This window comes from Caretta caretta, chromosome 3, assembly GCF_965140235.1.
Source record: "Caretta caretta isolate rCarCar2 chromosome 3, rCarCar1.hap1, whole genome shotgun sequence".
Classification (NCBI taxonomy): domain Eukaryota; kingdom Metazoa; phylum Chordata; order Testudines; family Cheloniidae; genus Caretta; species Caretta caretta.
Genome location: NC_134208.1, coordinates 14,187,536 through 14,206,411, shown reverse-complemented (window position 1 = coordinate 14,206,411; position 18,876 = coordinate 14,187,536). Strand labels below are relative to the sequence as shown.

General features: G+C 42.3%; 1 protein-coding gene across 2 annotated transcripts in view; it reads right to left on the bottom strand.

Annotated features, from left to right (window-relative positions):
• Positions 1-18,876, bottom strand: part of LOC125634675 (serotriflin) — a 42,003-nt gene that overhangs the window by 20,243 nt on the left and 2,884 nt on the right. The window contains exon 1 of one of the 2 annotated variants that reach the window (XM_075126358.1): positions 14,531-14,831. The exons of the other annotated variant lie outside the window; for it this stretch is intronic. The gene's annotated coding sequence lies outside the window, so the exon portion shown is untranslated. Of the gene's footprint in view, positions 1-14,530; positions 14,832-18,876 lie in introns of those variants that run through there. 2 annotated transcript variants of the gene reach the window in all.

Here is an 18,876-nt window from a genome sequence, read left to right as displayed (position 1 = left end):
GATTTCTGAGTCACTTGAGCTGCACTAGCTCTCTGAAGAGACCGGCAATTTTCCTTCAGGCACAGCACATTCTCCCAGGATACCAGGTGGGGAGCAGGAATGATCTAATATTAGCTCAGACCTACACCCAGGTAGCACACAATCCTTTCTGTGTGGGGAGGAACACTTTCACACGTCTAACGAGGCCCCTATTGAATATGAAAATACACAAGCCACAGTATGATAGATGTGAACCCGACATTCAGATAATCTGCAATGCCAACAGCAGTGCATTTATGTAAAACTATATTCCCATAAGCCAGAAAGCAAGGGCCTGTATAAAGAACAATATGCTCACAAACATTCCTTTACAAAATCCGTACTTGTATATACAGGCACATCCCTTTGGTGTACAGAACATTTTTTCCCCACAGCACTTTATAATTCATTACCCGGGGATGAAAGAAGGAGGAAGAACCCAAAGACCAATACACATGATGTCTGGGACTGAGGTACAGAAAACAATTTGGCACGGTAATTAGCTTATCTTGAATAGGGATAAGTGAAGGGGCGAGGCATTGGATACCAAACACTGTCATCTATTCTGACTGATCATTGCTAAATGTGGGTTGTAAATTGAGCTTTATGTATTTTGGACTGGGTCTATAATGAAGTGCTTCCTTCCCCATCCTACCCATAAATCATAATCACCAGAATCTGATTAGAATCGAAGTACTAGGGGTGTAATCTTCGTGCCATTAAAGTTAATGGGAGTTTTGCTACATTTTCTCTTAGGGTATGTCTACCATGCAGTTAAACACCCATGGCTGGCCTATGTCAGCTGACTCGGGCTCATAGGGCTGTTTCATTGCAGTGTAGACAATTCAGGCTTGGAGTAGCGCATGGGGTCTGGCACCCTTCCTCCTGGGGGTCTGTGAGCCTGAACATCTACACTGCAATTAAACATCCTGTGAGTGTTTAATTGCAGTGTAGACATACCCAGAGCCTGCCTGGTCCGCCTCCCATTGAAGTCAATGGAAGAGTTCTAACTTCAGTGGACATTGGATTAGATCCCCGTCAGTTGAAGGGAAATAATGATGTTGTGAGGATTAATACATTGACCCTTTTGAGCTGCTCAGATGCTCTGGCAATAGGGGACATACAAGCACTCAGATCTTGCTAGGGAGCATAGACCCTGCTCCCTTCTGGTGCCTCAGAAGATGCTAGTTGCCAGAAAGGGGACAGGGTGGGTATAAGGCCATTCCAAACTAGCTTGTAAGGCACAGAGGAGAAGCAAGCTGCACTCTTGTATAGTGACTAAGCAGGAAATATAGAACTTATTAACAGTAGTAATGCTAGAGACACCCACCCACCCAGATTAATATCTTGGCATAATTTAACCCTAAACCGTTAAAAAAACAGGAGATGCTCTTTCTGTGTTTAACTCAGCTTGAGTAACCACAACAGCTAACTGCCTAGGTAACCACAATCTCTTGCTAAATTGTGAAGTAACTTCCTCTTTTATCTTTTTCTTCTATTTTATATGCTTTAAACTTTGTAATAGAGATATAAGATCTCAAGCTATGCTAGTTGATGCAGTTTCATAAGGCATAATATAGATAGATACATTTAAAATGTGTTAATTACAATATCATAAAATTAAAGCTATCTAAAGTGATATATAAGAGCTAGGTATTTTATTTTATTTTTAAAGGCATTCTCTAGCAGACCCCTTCAGTTTGAAGAAGCTTCATCGCCTAGGCAACTTGATTACAATGTATTGCAAATAGTTCAGACCGTGTTGTCTATTTTAAAATAGAAATTGATTAGTAAGATATATAACTAATCTTTAACATAAGTATATCTAGCAAGGTGTTTATTTTGTATCAAAGAAGCTGATAAATTCAAATGGTATGCTGAGAAACCAATGTGAAGTTAAATCTTTAAGGTGAGTCAAAATGTTTTAAGGCCTAAATGATTGTAAGACCTGATTGACTGCATGATTGGCAGTTGCACAGAGGGAAAGTTCCATATATGCAGCAATCCTACAGACTATCACTGAAGTATAGGGAATAATCAAATACTGATGCAGAAGTTTGCATTGCTCTTTTTGTATGATTTCATTAATTGTTATGTTTCAGAGTAGCAGCCGTGTTAGTCTGTATTCGCAAAAAGAAAAGGAGGCCTTGTGGCACCTTAGAGACTATCCAATTTATTTGAGCATAAGCTTTCGTGTGGTGTGGTCTGGGTGAAAGCTGGAGGCATGTAGGTAGGAATAGCGGTCAGTAGGTTTCCGGTATAGGGTGGTGTTTATGTGACCATCGCTTATTAGCACCCAGACCACACTACACGATCCACTGTCTACAGCCAAGCTCTATGATACAACCGCATTTGCTCCAACCCCTCAGACAGAGACAAACGCCTACAAGATCTCTATGAAGCGTTCTTACAACTACAATATCCACCTGCTGAAGTGAAGAAACAGATTGACAGAGCCAGAAGAGTACCCAGAAGTCACCTACTATAGGACACGCCCAACAAAGAAAATAACAGAACGCCACTAGCCATCACCTTCAGCCCCCAACTAAAACCTCTCCAACGCATCATCAAGGATCTACAACCTATCCTGAAGGACAACCCATCGCTCTCACAAATCTTGGGAGACAGGCCAATCCTTGCCTACAGACAGTCCCCGAACCTGAAGCAAATACTCACCAGCAACCACATACCACACAACAGAACCACTAACCCAGGAACCTATCCTTGCAACAAAGCCCGTTGCCAGCTGTGTCCACATATCTATTCAGGGGACACCATCATAGGACCTAATTACATCAGCCACACTATCAGAGGCTCGTTCACCTGCACATCTACCAATGTGATATATGCCATCATGTGCCAGCAATGCCTCTCTGCCATGTACATTGGCCAAACTGGACAGTCTCTACGTAAAAGAATAAATGGACACAAATCAGACATCAAGAATTATAACATTCATAAACCAGTCGGAGAACACTTCAATCTCTCTGGTCACTCAATTTCTGACCTAAAAGTGGCTATTCTTCAACAAAAAGCCTTCAGAAACAGACTCCAACGAGAGACTGCTGAATTGGAATTAATTTGCAAACTGGATACAATTAACCTAGGCTTGAATAGAGACTGGGAGTGGTTGAGTTATTACACAAAGTAAAACAATTTCCCCTTGTTTATTCCACCCCCCCGCCATTGTTCCTCAGACGTTCTTGTTAACTGCTGGAAATGGCCCAGCTTGATTATCACTACAAAGGGTTTTCTCCCCCCCCCCCCACGCTCCTGCTGGTACTAGCTCATCTTAAGTGATCACTCTCCTTACAGTGTGCATGATAAACACCCATTTTTTCATGTTATGTGTGTATATAAATCTCCTCACTGTATTTTGCACTGAATGCATCCGATGAAGTGAGCTGTAGCTCACGAAAGCTTATGCTCAAATAAATTGGTTAGTCTCTAAGGTGCCACAAGTACTCCATTTCTTTTTATTAATTGTTATGTTATTGGAGACTGACCAAGTGAATGATTCAAATGACATGATAGTGCTGCATGATAAATTACTAAACAAAGACGGAACCATCCAGGAGGGTGAAGACACTTTACAAAAAACCTCTAACTTCAAAATTGATGTTCCTACAGAAAGCTTACATTGCTGATGGAAAGAACATGGAATTGTGCAAGGTTGGCCAAGGGAACACACCACATAGCAGCCCACACAAAGTAATTTGTGGAAGTAGGTTACTAATGAGGGCTAAGGCAAAAGAAGTTCAACATATGGCCCAACGTGCCTTATAAAAATTGGCATGGCACAAAAAGTTTGCACAAAGATATGGGAATCTTCCAAACAAAGTTGCAAGAAGCCATAACGAGACACTCTGTTTTTTCACTGAGTCATGAGAAGGGACACAACTTGCATTCTGGTTGGACATTTCACATTTTTACCAGAAGCACTGGTCACTTTCCAATAGGCAGACATCAGCTTTGCCAAGGAAAAGAACGAGGCAATGCAGCCCTGTAGAAAATGTCTAAAATGTCCTGTGTTCTGCATATTGCTTGTTGAAGCTGAAACGTGTGGATGAGTGAGCTCACCTCCTCCTTGGAAACAACTAAGGTCTTGTCACTGACAAGCACTCAGTTAATTCTGTCTTTTAAAGTCCTGTGTTGGGAGACTGCTGCAAAACATTGAAAGAGAGGAGGAATTCAGCTATCATAATATCTTGAGCTAATCACCTGAATTAATTCTTTATCTATCTCGAGAAACTAGTAATTACAGTTTTGCAACTGAACTGGAGAACCAATCTTCCTGCCAGCTCCAGTTTATAAGTAGCAAAAGGACTTGTATTGTTTACTCATGTGTCAACTTGGTTATGTTAAGGTTCTCAGAAAGTACTTACGTAAGTTAAAAGCCTCTGAATAACTATAATGCACCATATGTACTTGTATTTCACCAATAAGTTTAGTCTCAGTTGTCTAGAAGTTATGCTAAATCAATAAGAATTGAGAACATTAAGGCTGGAGAAACTCCTTGCACTAACCAAGCCTAATATTGTTTGTAATAGGACCCTGTGCTACACTACAGCACAAGTTAGCTGTGAGAAATCCTGAGTTTTCTAATAATTCAGTTTAAAAAAATTTAAAAATCACAGATTGTGTGGTCAAGAGAATTGACAGCTTCTTAGACAAAAAGAGGAAGAAGTTTTGAATTGACTAGTAAGCTACAGATTTTACCACTATTTGAACCTTTGCTTAGAGTGGCATAAGAGTTTATGGCACTGGTGAAATAGATTGATAATTAAGGAACTTGTCCCAAATATCTAAATCCTACTTTGGAACTGTTCTGGTTGAAGTGACATGGGCAGTGACATCACTCCATTGGCAGATAAGCTTGATTGGAAGTAAACAAGTATCTATGTTTAGGATCAATACTTCTGTGTTGATGCTGAAATCATCTGCCTAGGCTAGGGTAGGATAAAAGTTGGCCTTTGGGAAAAGACTGTAATGAAACCTACAATTAATTGAACTGATTTCTTGTCTCTTGAAAATTGTAACATCCTGTGTTGAATTCAATTTGGACATTGTGAACACTATCATCTAACCAGCTTAATTTTTTTCCCGTAATTTCTCATTTGCTTTCAAAGCTGTTTTGGCTAATTAAGATTCATACATTCATAATTCTCCAGTCTGTACTTTAACAAAAGAACACAGACCCAAAGAACTGCAAGAAATCTAGATGAGGTAACAGGTTATACTACACACAGTGGGATATAATTTAGTTAACCAATCTTTCTCAACCATTCCAGGGGGTCGGTTAACTGCCCTACCAATAGGAAATCTGGCTGAGTCAGACAGAATTCCTCTCAGAGATTCCAGGTGCAGCATGTCCCATATGCATCTCTGAGGGCACAATCTAGCCCGTAATATAGAGAAAGACTAACATACCAGATGTCACTGGACCAATGATTTCTGGGAAGGTATTTCTTTGATATATTGGGCTGCCCTTTAGGCCAGCTAAAGAACATGACCCAGATTATGCCAGCATGTGTAGGGCTATTTGAAAAGGATTAATACTATGAAGACTTTCTCCTTTGTTCCAGACCCTAGGTAGTACCAATAACCATTCTAGTGGGGTGAGGAAGGGAAGCCTAAGGACATTTTTTTTCCAGTAATGCATTTGCCATTACAATAAAGCTAAGCAGTTTAGATATTTATAATGATTTCCTAAATCTTTGTTCAAGAAATTTAGCATGTTGTCTTCTGTGAAGAGGTGACTGCTGAAGAAGAAGACAACCAACGAACTGTGAGGGCCTCCAGCTGAGTTAAGCAAACTGGGTCAGTGCTAGACTTATTTTCGTTCTACCAAGTAAAGTTTAGTATTTGTGTGTTTTTTTAAAAAGTTTTCTTTGAGTGATTTATTAGGATTTTTTCCTCCCTAATAATTGCATACTTTGAGAGACTCTATCTCTCCTTGTGGGAGGAAACCCGCTCAAAATAGAAGCTGAATGAATGCAAAGGAGAAGTATGAAATGTTCCAGGGTCAAGATGACATTATTGATTTCTTTAATTATTGCCTAAGGTCACTTCATTCTGGTCTGACAGCCTGATACTGGCTTGGTCCATTATCTTCTGTGGGAACTTTGCTACACAATCATGGATAAATCTCCTGGAAACATGCTTTTTTATGTCCCACTGCTCACACAAAGATCCCAGAACCAGTTTCTCATCTGGCTTAAATAACAATGGACTGAGAACTGGTTTACTGATGAATTTCAAAACACAATTGTTAATAGGGATCCTCAAGAAGAGGTGGTATTTCTAGTGGGATTCCACAGGGATTGTTTCTCAGCCCAAATCTAGTCAATATTTTTATCAATGATTTTTAAGAAAATATAAAATAATGGCTGATAAATCTGCAGATGATATAGATCAGAGGAGTGGTGAATATTGATGATGGCAGACCACTGACACAGAGCAGTTTGGGAAAATGGGCACTGTGAAAAAACATGCATTTTTATGCAACCTAATGCAAGGTTTTTATTTATTTTATAGGAAAAAAATAATGTACTTACAGAATGGGGGATTGTATCTGGAAAGGCAGTGACTCTGAAAAGGACTTAGAAGTCATTGTAGATAACTAAATGTTCATGAGCTCCCAGTGTGAGGCTGTGGCTCAAAGAGCTAATGTGATCTTTGGTTGAATAAGCAAGGAAATATTGAGTGGGGGTGGGATAATGGTATTGGCTCAGTATATGGCATCAGAAAGACCAATACTGAAATACTGTGTCCCATTCTTGGTGTCTACACTTTAGAAGGATCTAGAAAAATGGGAAAGGATTCCCAGAAAAGACAAAGCTGTGCTTTGAGGTCTGGAAAACCTGTACAGTGAGAAAGACTGAAGGGATTCAATATCTTAACTTGTAGAAGTTGCTTGATCAGTCTTTGAGTACAATATGTGCAGAAGTGATCTTTAGTGTAATAGACAAAGGCATAACAAGATCCAGTTGTTGGAAACTGAAGCTACTAACATTCAAACTGAAAATAATGCAAATGTTTTGAAGTGAGGGTAATTAGTCATTGGAATAGTTTATCAAGGGATGTGGTAGATTCTTCATCACTTGGAGATGTTACATTTGGAACTCCTTTCTAAAAGTTATGCTCTAGTGTTTTAATCACAAGGGACAGAGCTCAGTTCAGGAGTCACTGGGTGAAGTTCTTGGACCTGTGTTATTCAGTGTTGTATGCAGTGTTGTAGTAGCTGTTGGTCCCAGGATATTAGAGACACAAGGCAGGTGAGGTAATATATTTTTATTGGACCAACTTCTGTGGGTGAGAGAGAGACAAGCTTTAGAGTACACAGAGGTCTACCTCAGGTCTGGGAAAGGTTCTCATAGGGTACGTCTACCAAGGCCCACAACATTTTGACACCTGCGGCAGGGAGCTCAAATGACACCCCCATGCCCTCTCGCTTGGGCCAAAACTTTGAAAGTTCTCAATTCTGCCTTCTTCCTGTTCTACTCCTCTCATGATACTGCTCTGCTACCTACCTCAATAAAGGAGAACTAACAACTTAAAAAGAAAAGGAGTTCTTGTGGCACCTTAGAGACTAACAAATTTATTTGAGTGGATGAAGTGAGCTGTAGCTCACGAAAGTTTATGCTCAAATAAATTGGTGAGTCTCTAAGGTGCCACAAGTACTCCTTTTCTTTTTGCGAATACAGACGAACACGGCTGCTACTCTGAAACCTAACAACTTAAAATGCCTTGTTCAAAAATTTTAAGTAACACTCAAGTTTCAAACGCCTGAACAGCAAATGTAACTTTTCTTGTCTGCATAGTAAACACTGGCATTTTTATCCATTTGAATAATCAAAGCGGTGCTTTCCGTGCTTTCTTGGCTACAAAGATTTGAAGTGCTTCCTTCTGAAGGTCCACAGTCTGGGCCAGCTCATGCTCTATTGAGATGGTTGCAAGGCCGACCAGCCTCTCCTGTGTCATTGTGGAGCGTTGATGTGTTTTTATTAACTTCAGCTTGGAGAAGCTGCATTCTCCACTGGCAACTGTTACAGGAAGTGTTAGAAGCATGCGCAGAGCAACAAAAGCATTTGGAAAGAGGGTGGTCATCTTATTTGTGCACATATATTCCAGAACAGCCTTTGGAGTTGATCCTGCTGAAATGTATCTTGAAAGGGCTTTCAGTTCATCACCTAAATCACTCACATCAATATCACGCATGTCATCATGTGTTAACACTGTCTCTAGTGCCCTGCATTGCTGGTGTAGGTCTCCTTCAGGTATAGTGAGGAGTTTTGGAATATCATACAACATCCCAAATATACTGCTGTGTTCCATGAGCTTCATGAAACATTCTTCAACTGACTGTATTGCACAATCTAGCACCTGGTTAAAGAATTCAACTTTGAATTGTTGTTTGGGGTTTCTTATGGGATTATCCCGTGCCTCGTAATCAAAATGTCGTCTTCTTCGGTGACTCTTGTATTCTTGAATGGATGGAAAAATAGCTTCAGTGTGAAGTTCCTCTGCCAACTTCTGTGCACTCTTCAGAACATTTTGAAATCCCTCATCTGACCGGTAAGACTGTAGGTATGACTTTGCTTTGTCCAGTTATTCCATTGCTCCAGATATATCAAGGTCAACACCTTGGAGTCTCTTGCTTACAACATTTATTTCATACAGTATGTCATGCCACAACACTAAGCCACACAGAAATTTGAAGTTATGTATGTTTCTGGTGATTCCATTTCCCTCTGCCACTGTTCTCCCACGGTTCCTGTCATAGCATTATCCTCCATAATGGCAACTATGGCATCATCTGTCTTCCCAATTTGGTGTTTGATAGGCTTTATCGCTTCCACTTGACTTTCCCATCATGTGGCACTCAGTGGTTTCAGTGTCAGAGAAGATGTTCTCAGATGTTGCTTCGCAATTCCCGTATCTTCCAGCTTTTTAAGAAGCACATTTGTCATATCCGCTCCTGTAGTATCATCAATGTCAATACATTCTAGAAAATGCTCTCTGACAGTCAGCATTGCAGGGACATTTTCACTAGGTTCTGTTGTTGTTACAAAACGCACCATTAAAGTCATTTGTTCCATATGGCTGATGTCAGATATGCAGTCCAGAATAACAGAGGAATATCTTGCTGACTTCAGATCTGCCACAATCTTCTGTTTGACTTTTGTTGCCAGTAACTGTATGATCTTATTTTGAATTGTTTTTCCAAGGTAGTGGTGTGTGTACATTTCTTGGGTGGTGACTCTTTTTTTATATGCTCCTGGAGTACAACATCAAACTCAGCCATCAGCTCCACAATTTTAAGGAAGTTTCCATTGTTTGGCACAAACAGCTGTCTGAAGTGCCACACAGTGCTAGGTTGTGCGTAGCAAGCATTCTCACAATGGCAATGAGCCTTTTCAGAACATTTTGCCAGTAAAGAGACTCTGATGCAATCTTCTCTTGATGCTGATCATCTATGGTGGCCTTTAACCTTAGTCTCCTCTCAAGCTCTTTCCACCTATGGAATGCTCTCTGGTGATTTGCTGCTTTCTCATGGCATGCCAGATTTCTAGCCAGATTTTTCCAGTCCTTTGTTCCTGTAGAACCCAATGTGGCTGGAACATTGGACTGGAAGAGTTTGCAACAAAAACAGTATGCAGCATTCTGGGTTTTTGAGTACATAAGCCCTGGCCTCTCCACTTTGTCACCATTGGGGATTTCACCCCAGTAATGTGTTGGATGGAAACTTCTATTTTCATTGTCTTTGGGGAACATGAAATTTTTCACTTGTTGTGGCCCATGCAGTACAAGGAAGTCCCTCAGGCTACTGCTCAAGTGGGTCCACAGTCCTGGATCATCTAGACTTAAGGAACTAAACTCAGCAGCACCTGTTTCTTGTGCCCCCACCACACTCTTCTCTGAACTACACTTTTCTTCAGGAATGTGCATGGTTACATCCATTTGAGATGGAGATATGGATGCTGCAGTAGCTGCTAGGTCACCTGCACTCTGACTAACTGGAAGATCAGGCATCTCCTCGCCACTCACATCCTCACTGGGGCCGGAAGGCTCACCGTGAACATTTGTGTCTATGTATCTCAGGAGAGCTCCTTCCTGCTTAGATAGAAAAACTTCCTTTGCTTTTTCTCTTTTTCTGAATGCTGCCTCTTCTTTCACTCATGACTGCTGTTCTGTGCCAGCTAGAGTGGCTCTCAACACTCAGTTGAAGGGGACAAATAAGCAGGCTGGTAGCAGGGCCTAAGTGAGGGAAGACATCAGCGTCTTAAGGGCCTAACTGGCTCCTACTACTTCAGTTGACTGCCTGTTCTCCTCAAGAGGGTTCAGGGAAGCAGCAGGAAACAAGGAGGTCCCTGAGAAGCTGGTGTCAACCAGTCCAGGCTCCTGGGGGTGCTAGAGAGGTACATAAGAGGCTTCTCCTCCTCTCTCTCTCTCTGCAGCTCCTGCTGCTTTCTGTTGTTCCCTCTCACCTTTTCTCCTGCCTGCCTCTTAGGTCTCTTGTGCCCTCCTTCCTCCAGCACAGCACTCCACCATCTCTGTGCATTGAGAGCAGAGAGAATACAGATGCACCAGCAGCAGACACAATTTTCTACACTCTGGGTCCTAGTGGCGCCCCCGCACAGTCTGACACCTGAGGTGGCTGCCTCAGTTCGCCTCATGGTAAGGCCCGCCCTGATGTCTATACAGCAACTAGACACCTATGGCTGGCCTGTGCCAGCTGACTTGGACTCCTGGGGCTCAGGCTGTGGGGCTGTTTCACTGCTATATAGATGTCTGGCCTTGGGCTGGAGCTCAGGCTCTAGGACCCTGTGAGTGGGAGGGTCCTAGAGCCTGGGCTCCAGAGACGGGGGAGAGCCAGAGATGTAGGAAAGGCTCAGGGGAAAAGCAGCAAGGCCTGGACCTTGGCTACTGATTAGAGAGTCCCTGAGCTAGACCCCCAAGCAGAGGGAAGGCCCTGGTTCTATTACAAGGTATTGGGGAAGTGGTAAGCCCAGGCAATGGAAAATGGAGTGCCTGGAACCGTTTGCCCTGAAAGATCTTGACACCCCAGAAGGGGGCAGCATGTGTAATGATCTGGCCGGAGGGCCAAGTTGCAAAGACTTGGAGTTGCAGAGATGGGTGAAAAGCCTGTGAGATGAGGGTGCAACACCTGAAGGAGCTAATGCCGAGTGGCCAGGAGGAGGTATCCCAGCGGTGAGTAGAGTGCCCCGGGACAGAAGCACTTCAGTATGTGCTTGAGACACACATTTTGGTGAAACTGAAGCAAAAGCTTAAAGCTAAGCATGTGCTTACCTGGCTTCCTGTGAATACAGATGGGCTAACATATATGCCTAAATGTTTTCCTTACTCAGGGTCTAAGGGCTTTCTTAGAAGTGTGTGAGTAGGGTCTTAAGGTAGCCCTGTGTCTTCCTACATGTCTGGTTCTAGATGAATAGTCATGCCTTTACTCTGTTTCCTTACAATCATTTTTTCCTTGAAAATAAATTTTCCTTTACCTCTGATTTTGTTTTCCTCTCCACATCTTAAGTCTCTTCAACAGGGTCTCTATTAGATCAGTGTCTCAATGATCACTGATTAGTTTCTTCTTAATAGCTCTTTATTGCACATGTTGTTTTTTCAGAAATCTCCTTCTTTCTTCCCTTTATAATTGGGCAACAGCAGGACTTCAACAACTTCCCTGTTCACTTAGCCATTGAAAAATATGCTTTCCTCGTACTCTGACTGCCTCAAGTGCAGTTGTACATACCCACACTGGTCCAATATATCATGTAAATTGCCAGATTGCAGCCAACTGGAAATCTCCTATTTCCTTTCCAGAATAATTACAAGTTTCAGAAAGCTTTGTCTAATCCAGTCTTTGGAAAATGAATCAGAAAAGAGAAAGATATTTACACAGCACTATGCTGTTTGTGACCATTTCAACAAAAAACACCCTTTCCCCCTCTAAACACTTTTAAGCATCCATAGATTTCCCATAATTAACTTTTCATGTTCTGCTCCTCATTCATTTCTCACTCTAGGTTTACAAAATGCTTTCCATATACTCTTCCCCCTGTTCAAGCTCACTGGTGGCAATCTAGTGATATCTGACCTTTTTATTAAAGCCCCAGCTCCTGGACTCATGCTTATGAGAATTTCAGTTTTCATTTAAAAAAAAAAAGGAGGAAAAAGGAAGTTTCTAGCCCTCATGACTGCAGAGAAAAAGCATAGAAACAAGAACTTTAAAGGATTGAAAACTAGAAGGCAAATAACCAGACAATCTGCTCATATATTTATATATTTTTCAAGTCACTTGATTTTGGGGAGCTCTGACTCGTGATTTTGAACAATTAAGTTTGGCAGTGCTCACGGGGCTCGTCTCACTTGGAATTTGTAATGCCGATGCCCCTGGCTGAGTTGTCAGCAGTGGCTTGCATGTTAATTTGCTAGCCACCGTCTCAGTCTGGTTAGATGATTTCTCCCCTTTTAGAAAAGTGCATTGTGGAGTTTAATGGTTCATAATTTGTTTGTGTGTATGATTCACATGCTGTGTCATTTCCTGTCTTTCTGTCGTTTATGCACGTTGGTATGTCTATACTTACAGTTAGAGCAAATCAAAAACTTTTAATTGAAAGCAGTTTTCCATTGGAAAATGCCATTTTGCGTAAACCAAAATTTTTCATGAGGTAATACCAATTTATCCAAAACTTCTTTTCCAAAAAAGATTGGTAAAACATTTCGAGAATGTCACAGCAGCTCAATCTGACACTTTCAGAATGGAAAGTTTTGATTTTTTCATTTTGCAACTACTTTATTTTGTATAAAAAAGATCAAAATTGAAAAGATTGACCCAAACAATAATATTGTGTGTGTGTGTGGGGATTCAACTTAAAAACAATTTTAAAATGTTGACTTTTTTCCCAATTAAGGATGGTGGAAAAAATGAAACCTCAAAATATTTTGCAGGATAGAAAATTCCTTTTCCAGCCAGCTCTACCTATAGTCATCCTTCTGCTACAGTTCTAACCAAACATTATTCTCATACACCGTAGCAGTGTACGTGTGTGTGTGCGTGTGCTCCAGGGGGAGCTTGGGAAGGGCTTGCCTCTTGCAGCTCTAAGGAGGATGATGGCAATTGTTGGGATTGTACAGGACATTCAACTTGCTTCTGGCCATGACCTCATCTTCTTCCCTATCCCTCCCTGCCTGGCCTTGCTGCTCTGCATCCATCGAGTCCATCTCTAGTGAGAATCTATTTGACCTAGGCAGTAGCAGGAACACACACAAACAATTCTTGAAATTAAGTCATAAATGTTTGCCCAGGGAGAGACACTTGTCTGCAAATATAAATACTTGGATTCTTACCTCTGCCCATCAGAAACATGGGCTGGGATAGGACTAGGAGACCTGATTCTGTCTCATCTTGCAAATATCAATTCTAATATTATTGAGTCCATATTCTCCAGAGGAGAGGGGCAGAGAAAAACAACCATGGAAACAGGGCAAGTGATGAGAGGCAATGAGCTCTGACAATATTATTACCTATTGATATCTTATATGGTTCTAGCTCTGGACATTGCTGGGCTAAGTTAATGTCTTCTCCTATTGCAGTTTCTATTGCCCCATCTTCTTTTGCTAAGTCTCTTTTGTTACACCTACTGTTGCATGGTAAAAGTATCAGGGGGTAGCCGTGTTAGTCTGTATCCACAAAAACAACAAGGAGTCTGGTGGCACCTTAAAGATTAACAGATTTATTTGAGCATAGGCTTTCGTGGGTAAAAAACCCACTTCTTCAGATGCATGCATGCATGTGGGGTTTTTACCCATGAAAGCTTATGCTCAAATAAATCTGTTAGTCTTTAAGGTGCCACCGGACACCTACCATTGCGTGTGTCTTGGTTTAAACAGACTTAGAACAAGGCCTGTCTTTCTATTGTTTGTCCAGTGCCTCATGCAACAGAGGACCTGATAGAATATTAATACAAATAATACATTAAAGAAAGAAACTGAGTGGGCAGAGGAAGACAGAGGGAGAGAGCTGTTCTAATGAAAACACAGATACAGCCTGTAAACAAAGGACCCATTGTTACCTAGCAAAAACAACGAGGAGTCCCTGTGGCACCTTAGAGGCTAATAAATGTATTTGGGCATAAGCTTTCGTGGGCTAAAACCCACTTCATCAGATGCATAGAGTAAAAAATACAGTAAGCAGTATATATATTACAGCACATGAAAAGATAGGAGTTGCCTTACCAAATGGGGGGTCAGTGCTAACGAGGCCAATTCAATTAAGGTGGAAGTGGCCTACTCTCAACAGCTGATTACTTTTGTAGTGCTAATTATTACCTAGAAATATGATTTTTTTAAAAATCGAAACACTCTTAGAAAAACCCGTGGATTTAAATTATTAAACCTGACCAAGCATTCTCTCTGGGTGGGATACTTTTTACACTGTCTAAGCAACGTAGGTTTTCTAATAGTAGTTGCACAAGAGGAGAAAAACTGGCTGTACCTGGAGGAGGAGGAGGAGGATATGCTCAGGACAATAACTGTGCTGATGCTGTGGGAGGCAGAAAATGTTCTGATATTGTTCAGTTCTTGCCCAATCATCATCATGTTTTGAGGAGGCAGCTTGATACCAACTCGCTCCTAGTGGCATAGGTAAAACAGAGAGCAGGATTCTCCTCTGACACAGCTGTACAGCAGAAGTAACTCCAATAAAATCAATGGAGCTGCAATGTGTAGTAAGAAGAGAGTTAGGCCCAGAATCTTTTACTGTCTTCACTCCCGTAGTAGATTTGTTAGAATCCCTTTGTCTCTTTAGCACATGTGTGTGTGGTCAGCGGATTTGGGCTCACCGTGCCCTACCATGAGTATCCGGGGGAAATTCTGCCTCCCATTGCAGCTGCAGAGGCCTGAAAACCAGCAGGGCTGCTGTGACACACTGTAGCTCTTGCATGGAGCTTCCTGTGCAAAAAGGAAGTGAACTCTGCAGGAGCAGTTCCCAACCAGGGGGCTGGAGCCCCTGGGGTCTGTGAGCAGGTTTCAGGGGGTCCACCAAAATAAACCAGAGAACAGCACCAGCATTAGACTCACTGGGGCCCAGGGCAGAAAGCCGAATGCCAAGCCCTGCTGCTCGGGGTTGAAGCTGCAGCCCGAGCCGCTCCTCCCTGGGCTGAAGCCCAAGCAATTTAGCTTTGCTGGGCCCCTTATCGCATGAGGCCCTGGGCAATGGCTTTGCTTGCTACCCCCTAACGGTGGCCCTGGCTTTTAATAGACTGAAAACCAGTTGTTGGGGTATGTGTGGGCTGTGGCATTTTTATGGGGGGTTGGGGAGGGGCCTCAGAGTTGAGAACCCCTGCTCCACAGCGTCCCACATCTCGGCAGCAAAGAGAGGGGAGTGGGCATGGTGGGTGGGGCAGGTCCATATGTGGTTGGTCCATGAACTGCAGGGATCCACTGGCTCATAAAAGCCAGAGAGCGAGGGTGGCTGTCCATGTTTGCTACCCCCGTCTATGCCCTGCTGCAGTGGACTGGGGTCTTTCTGTGCTGGTTGCTGCAGGTTAAAGCTGAGGACAGACAGCTTCAGTGTCTGCCTTATCCAGCCCAGACTGTGCATCAAGTGTGTTTCCCAAAGGATCAGTAAGACTAGGACCTTGAGAAGCAAGCCAGCTGAGACTCAACATTGAACTGAATTGAGATCATGAGGGATCCATAAGAAGAGCTACATTGGGTCAGACCAATGGTCCATCTAGCCCAGGATCCTGTCTCTGACAGTGGCCAGTGCCAGAAGTTTCAGAGGAATGAACAGAACAGAGCAATTTTGAGTGATCCGTCTCTAGTCATCCAGTCCCAGCTTCTGGCGGTTGGAGGTTTAGAGACACCCAGAGCATGAGGTTGCATACTTGACCGTCTTGGCTAATACCCATTGATGGACCTATCCTCCATGAATTTATCTAATTATTTTTTAACCCAATTATACTTTTGGCCTTCACAACATCCCCGGCAATGAGTTCCACAGGTTGACTGTGTGTTGTGTGAAGAAATACTTCCTTTTGTTTGTTTTAAACTCGCTACCTATTCATTTATTTGGTTGACCCCTAGTTCCTGTGTTATGTGACGGAATAAATAACTCTTCCTTATTCACCCTTTCTACACCATTCATAATTTTAGATACCTCTAGCACAGGGGTCCCCAATGCGCGGGGCATTTTTGTGCGCCCGCAGGACACCCCGCCGCCAATATGCCGCCGAGAAGTGTTGCCGTTTCTCGGCGGCATTTCAGCGGCGACGCTTATTGCCGCTGCTGCTTGTCGGCGGTGGCATTTTGGCGGCGGAGTGTCTGTCGCCCGCCACAGTCTTCTGGGAATAGCAATGTGCTCTAGCAGGTCTGAGGTAGCAGATCCCTTCTATGACCCTCATTGTATGGGAGGTAGTAGAATCTTGTGTCTGGTCAGCAAATTACCATAAGAAGAGATACCTCACTCCAGTGAACACCTGTGTGTCCAAAGAAATGCAGTCATACCACAAGGAGGAAGGAGTGTGTATAGATTTGGAGCATTTGCATGCAAACAGGACAGGATTATCTAGTTTGACTGACAACATATCTTACAGACCAGTGTTTCCCGGGAGGCACCTTACTCCTGACTATGACTCCTGAGGCTTCAGTGATTCCAGAGAACCTGAAAAGAGGAATATTGATTTTGTCTTGCTTGCTTAGGGCCAGACTGATCACCCGCTGTGCAGGTGTGCAAGGTATCTTGCCTGCTTTGTGCAGCCTTTGATAGTTCCTACAATGACGTGCAGGGACTGCTTCTCTAATGGGTCCCTGGGGATATGCAGGACCTCAAAGGGGACAGGAATGAGGCAGCAGTATGTTTCCCCTCTGCACTAGCCCAGAGTCCTCCTCTCCCCCAGTGCCCTGGGTTAATGGGGCCTACTCAGAGCAGTGGCTAAACTCTCCATCCTGTAAAGTGATGAGCAGCTGGATCCCAATCCAGCAAAGCCCTTAACCAGTTGCTCATTGAATTCAAAGGGTTTATTTCTGTGCTTAAAATTAAGCACATGCCTATATGTTTTGCTGATTCAAGGCTAGTGTTCAGCACCTTCCAGGATTGAGCCCTTCATGTCAAGATTGACCCTTAATTTTCATTTAAGACTTAGCAGAGTCTGAATTGTCTCTTGTAAAGAGACTGTTTAATAGCTGTATCTTTAGTATTATTTTTTAAATTCTGTCTGGAAACAAGAACAAGCAGATTGTCCTCCACTCATGTTTAATAAACACACTTGGAATTTCTTCTTTTTCAGTATTGTTTTTCCTACCCTTCTTTTTTTATTAGGTTTCCTTATGAGTAGCTTTCAGAGCCTCTATTCATTTAGATTTAGGAGAGGAACTGATGTAAGTGGCAACATTTGTATTTATCTTTGAGAAGATATGAAAGGTTTATAAACTTAATATTCACATTAATTGACACTGTCAGGTTAAACATGCATGAGCCAGAACCTCACCTTTTGTAAATTCCTTGAAATCAATGGGCCTATGTCAATTTATACCAGCTAGTATAACCTTTAAAAAACAGTTTCCTTAATTACATTACAAATAGCACCTTTAAACAGTGAAAACAGAATTCTTAACGTCTAATTTAATTATACTATTCTATTTGGTTATCCTGTGCCTTTATTTCTTCTTGGATACTAGAAACAAACCAATTGCTAGACAATTACATTTCCAGCTTCTTGTACTGTTGTACAATACTGAAATGTTTGGATTGAAAGCACTGAAGTCTAGCATTTGTTGATAAACCATTTCCATTTAAAGTATATACACATGCACACACCTTGAGGGCATTTTTATTAAGCTCAGGCTTTGTAATTATCTTGCTGCGTTGCTGGAGAACATTTAAAATATGTCTTGTTAGCATGCAATAAAAGTGTCATGATTCTTAGTCATCATGCTTGCTAAGCTGATAATCATTTCATAAACTGATTTAAAATCCTGGGGAAGAAACTCTCACCGAGTTGGAGAATTTCAAGATTACCACAGATTTCAGAAGCTGCATCTACAGAAGCCCTGGGGTGCAGCCTCTTTTCTCCCTCTGGGGCTGAATGCAATTAACGTTCTAACACTGCATTTCAAGGCTTAACTCTGACTAGCTTGTATTTACTCACACAAGTAACTTCCATTGTCTTCAGTAGGATTAATTGTGTGCATTCTCGCCAGCAAGAGTAAGGAATGCTCAGTTGTGACCCTAGTGAGTATACAACTGTGCATGGAAGATGAGAGACAAGGCAGGTGAGGTAATATCTTTTGTTGGACAAACAGCTGTTGGTGACAGAGAGAAGCTTTTGAGCTTACTTAGAGCTCTTCTTCAGCTGGAAAGCTTGTCACTGTCACCAACAGAAGTTTGTCCAACAAAAGACATTACCTCACCCACCTTTTCTCTCTAATATCCTGGGACCAACCAGGCTACAGCAACACTGCGTAATGGAAGATGAGGCAGAAAAAGTTTTGCCCCGAGAAAAAGTTTAAACAATCAAGGTTGGCGAGATTTCTTCTTCTGTGCTGTTTCCAGCTCGGGATTCCATTATCTGTGTTCACTGTTATTTCTCTTTTAATATTTGTTTTGTTACTCCATTAGGAATAAATGGTTGATTCTTCTGCAGCATGGGCTGTGGATCACCTTATGGGATCATCTGGGCATATCCGTCAGGTGTGAGGCCCTCAGCTGTGCCTGCTCAGTACTTCTGATGCCCTAACAAGCCTAACATCCACAGCCATGGACACTGTCTCCCTGTGCTCATCTCTCCAAGCTTTACTTCTCCACGGCTCCAGCCCAGATCCTGCCCTGCACCCAACCTT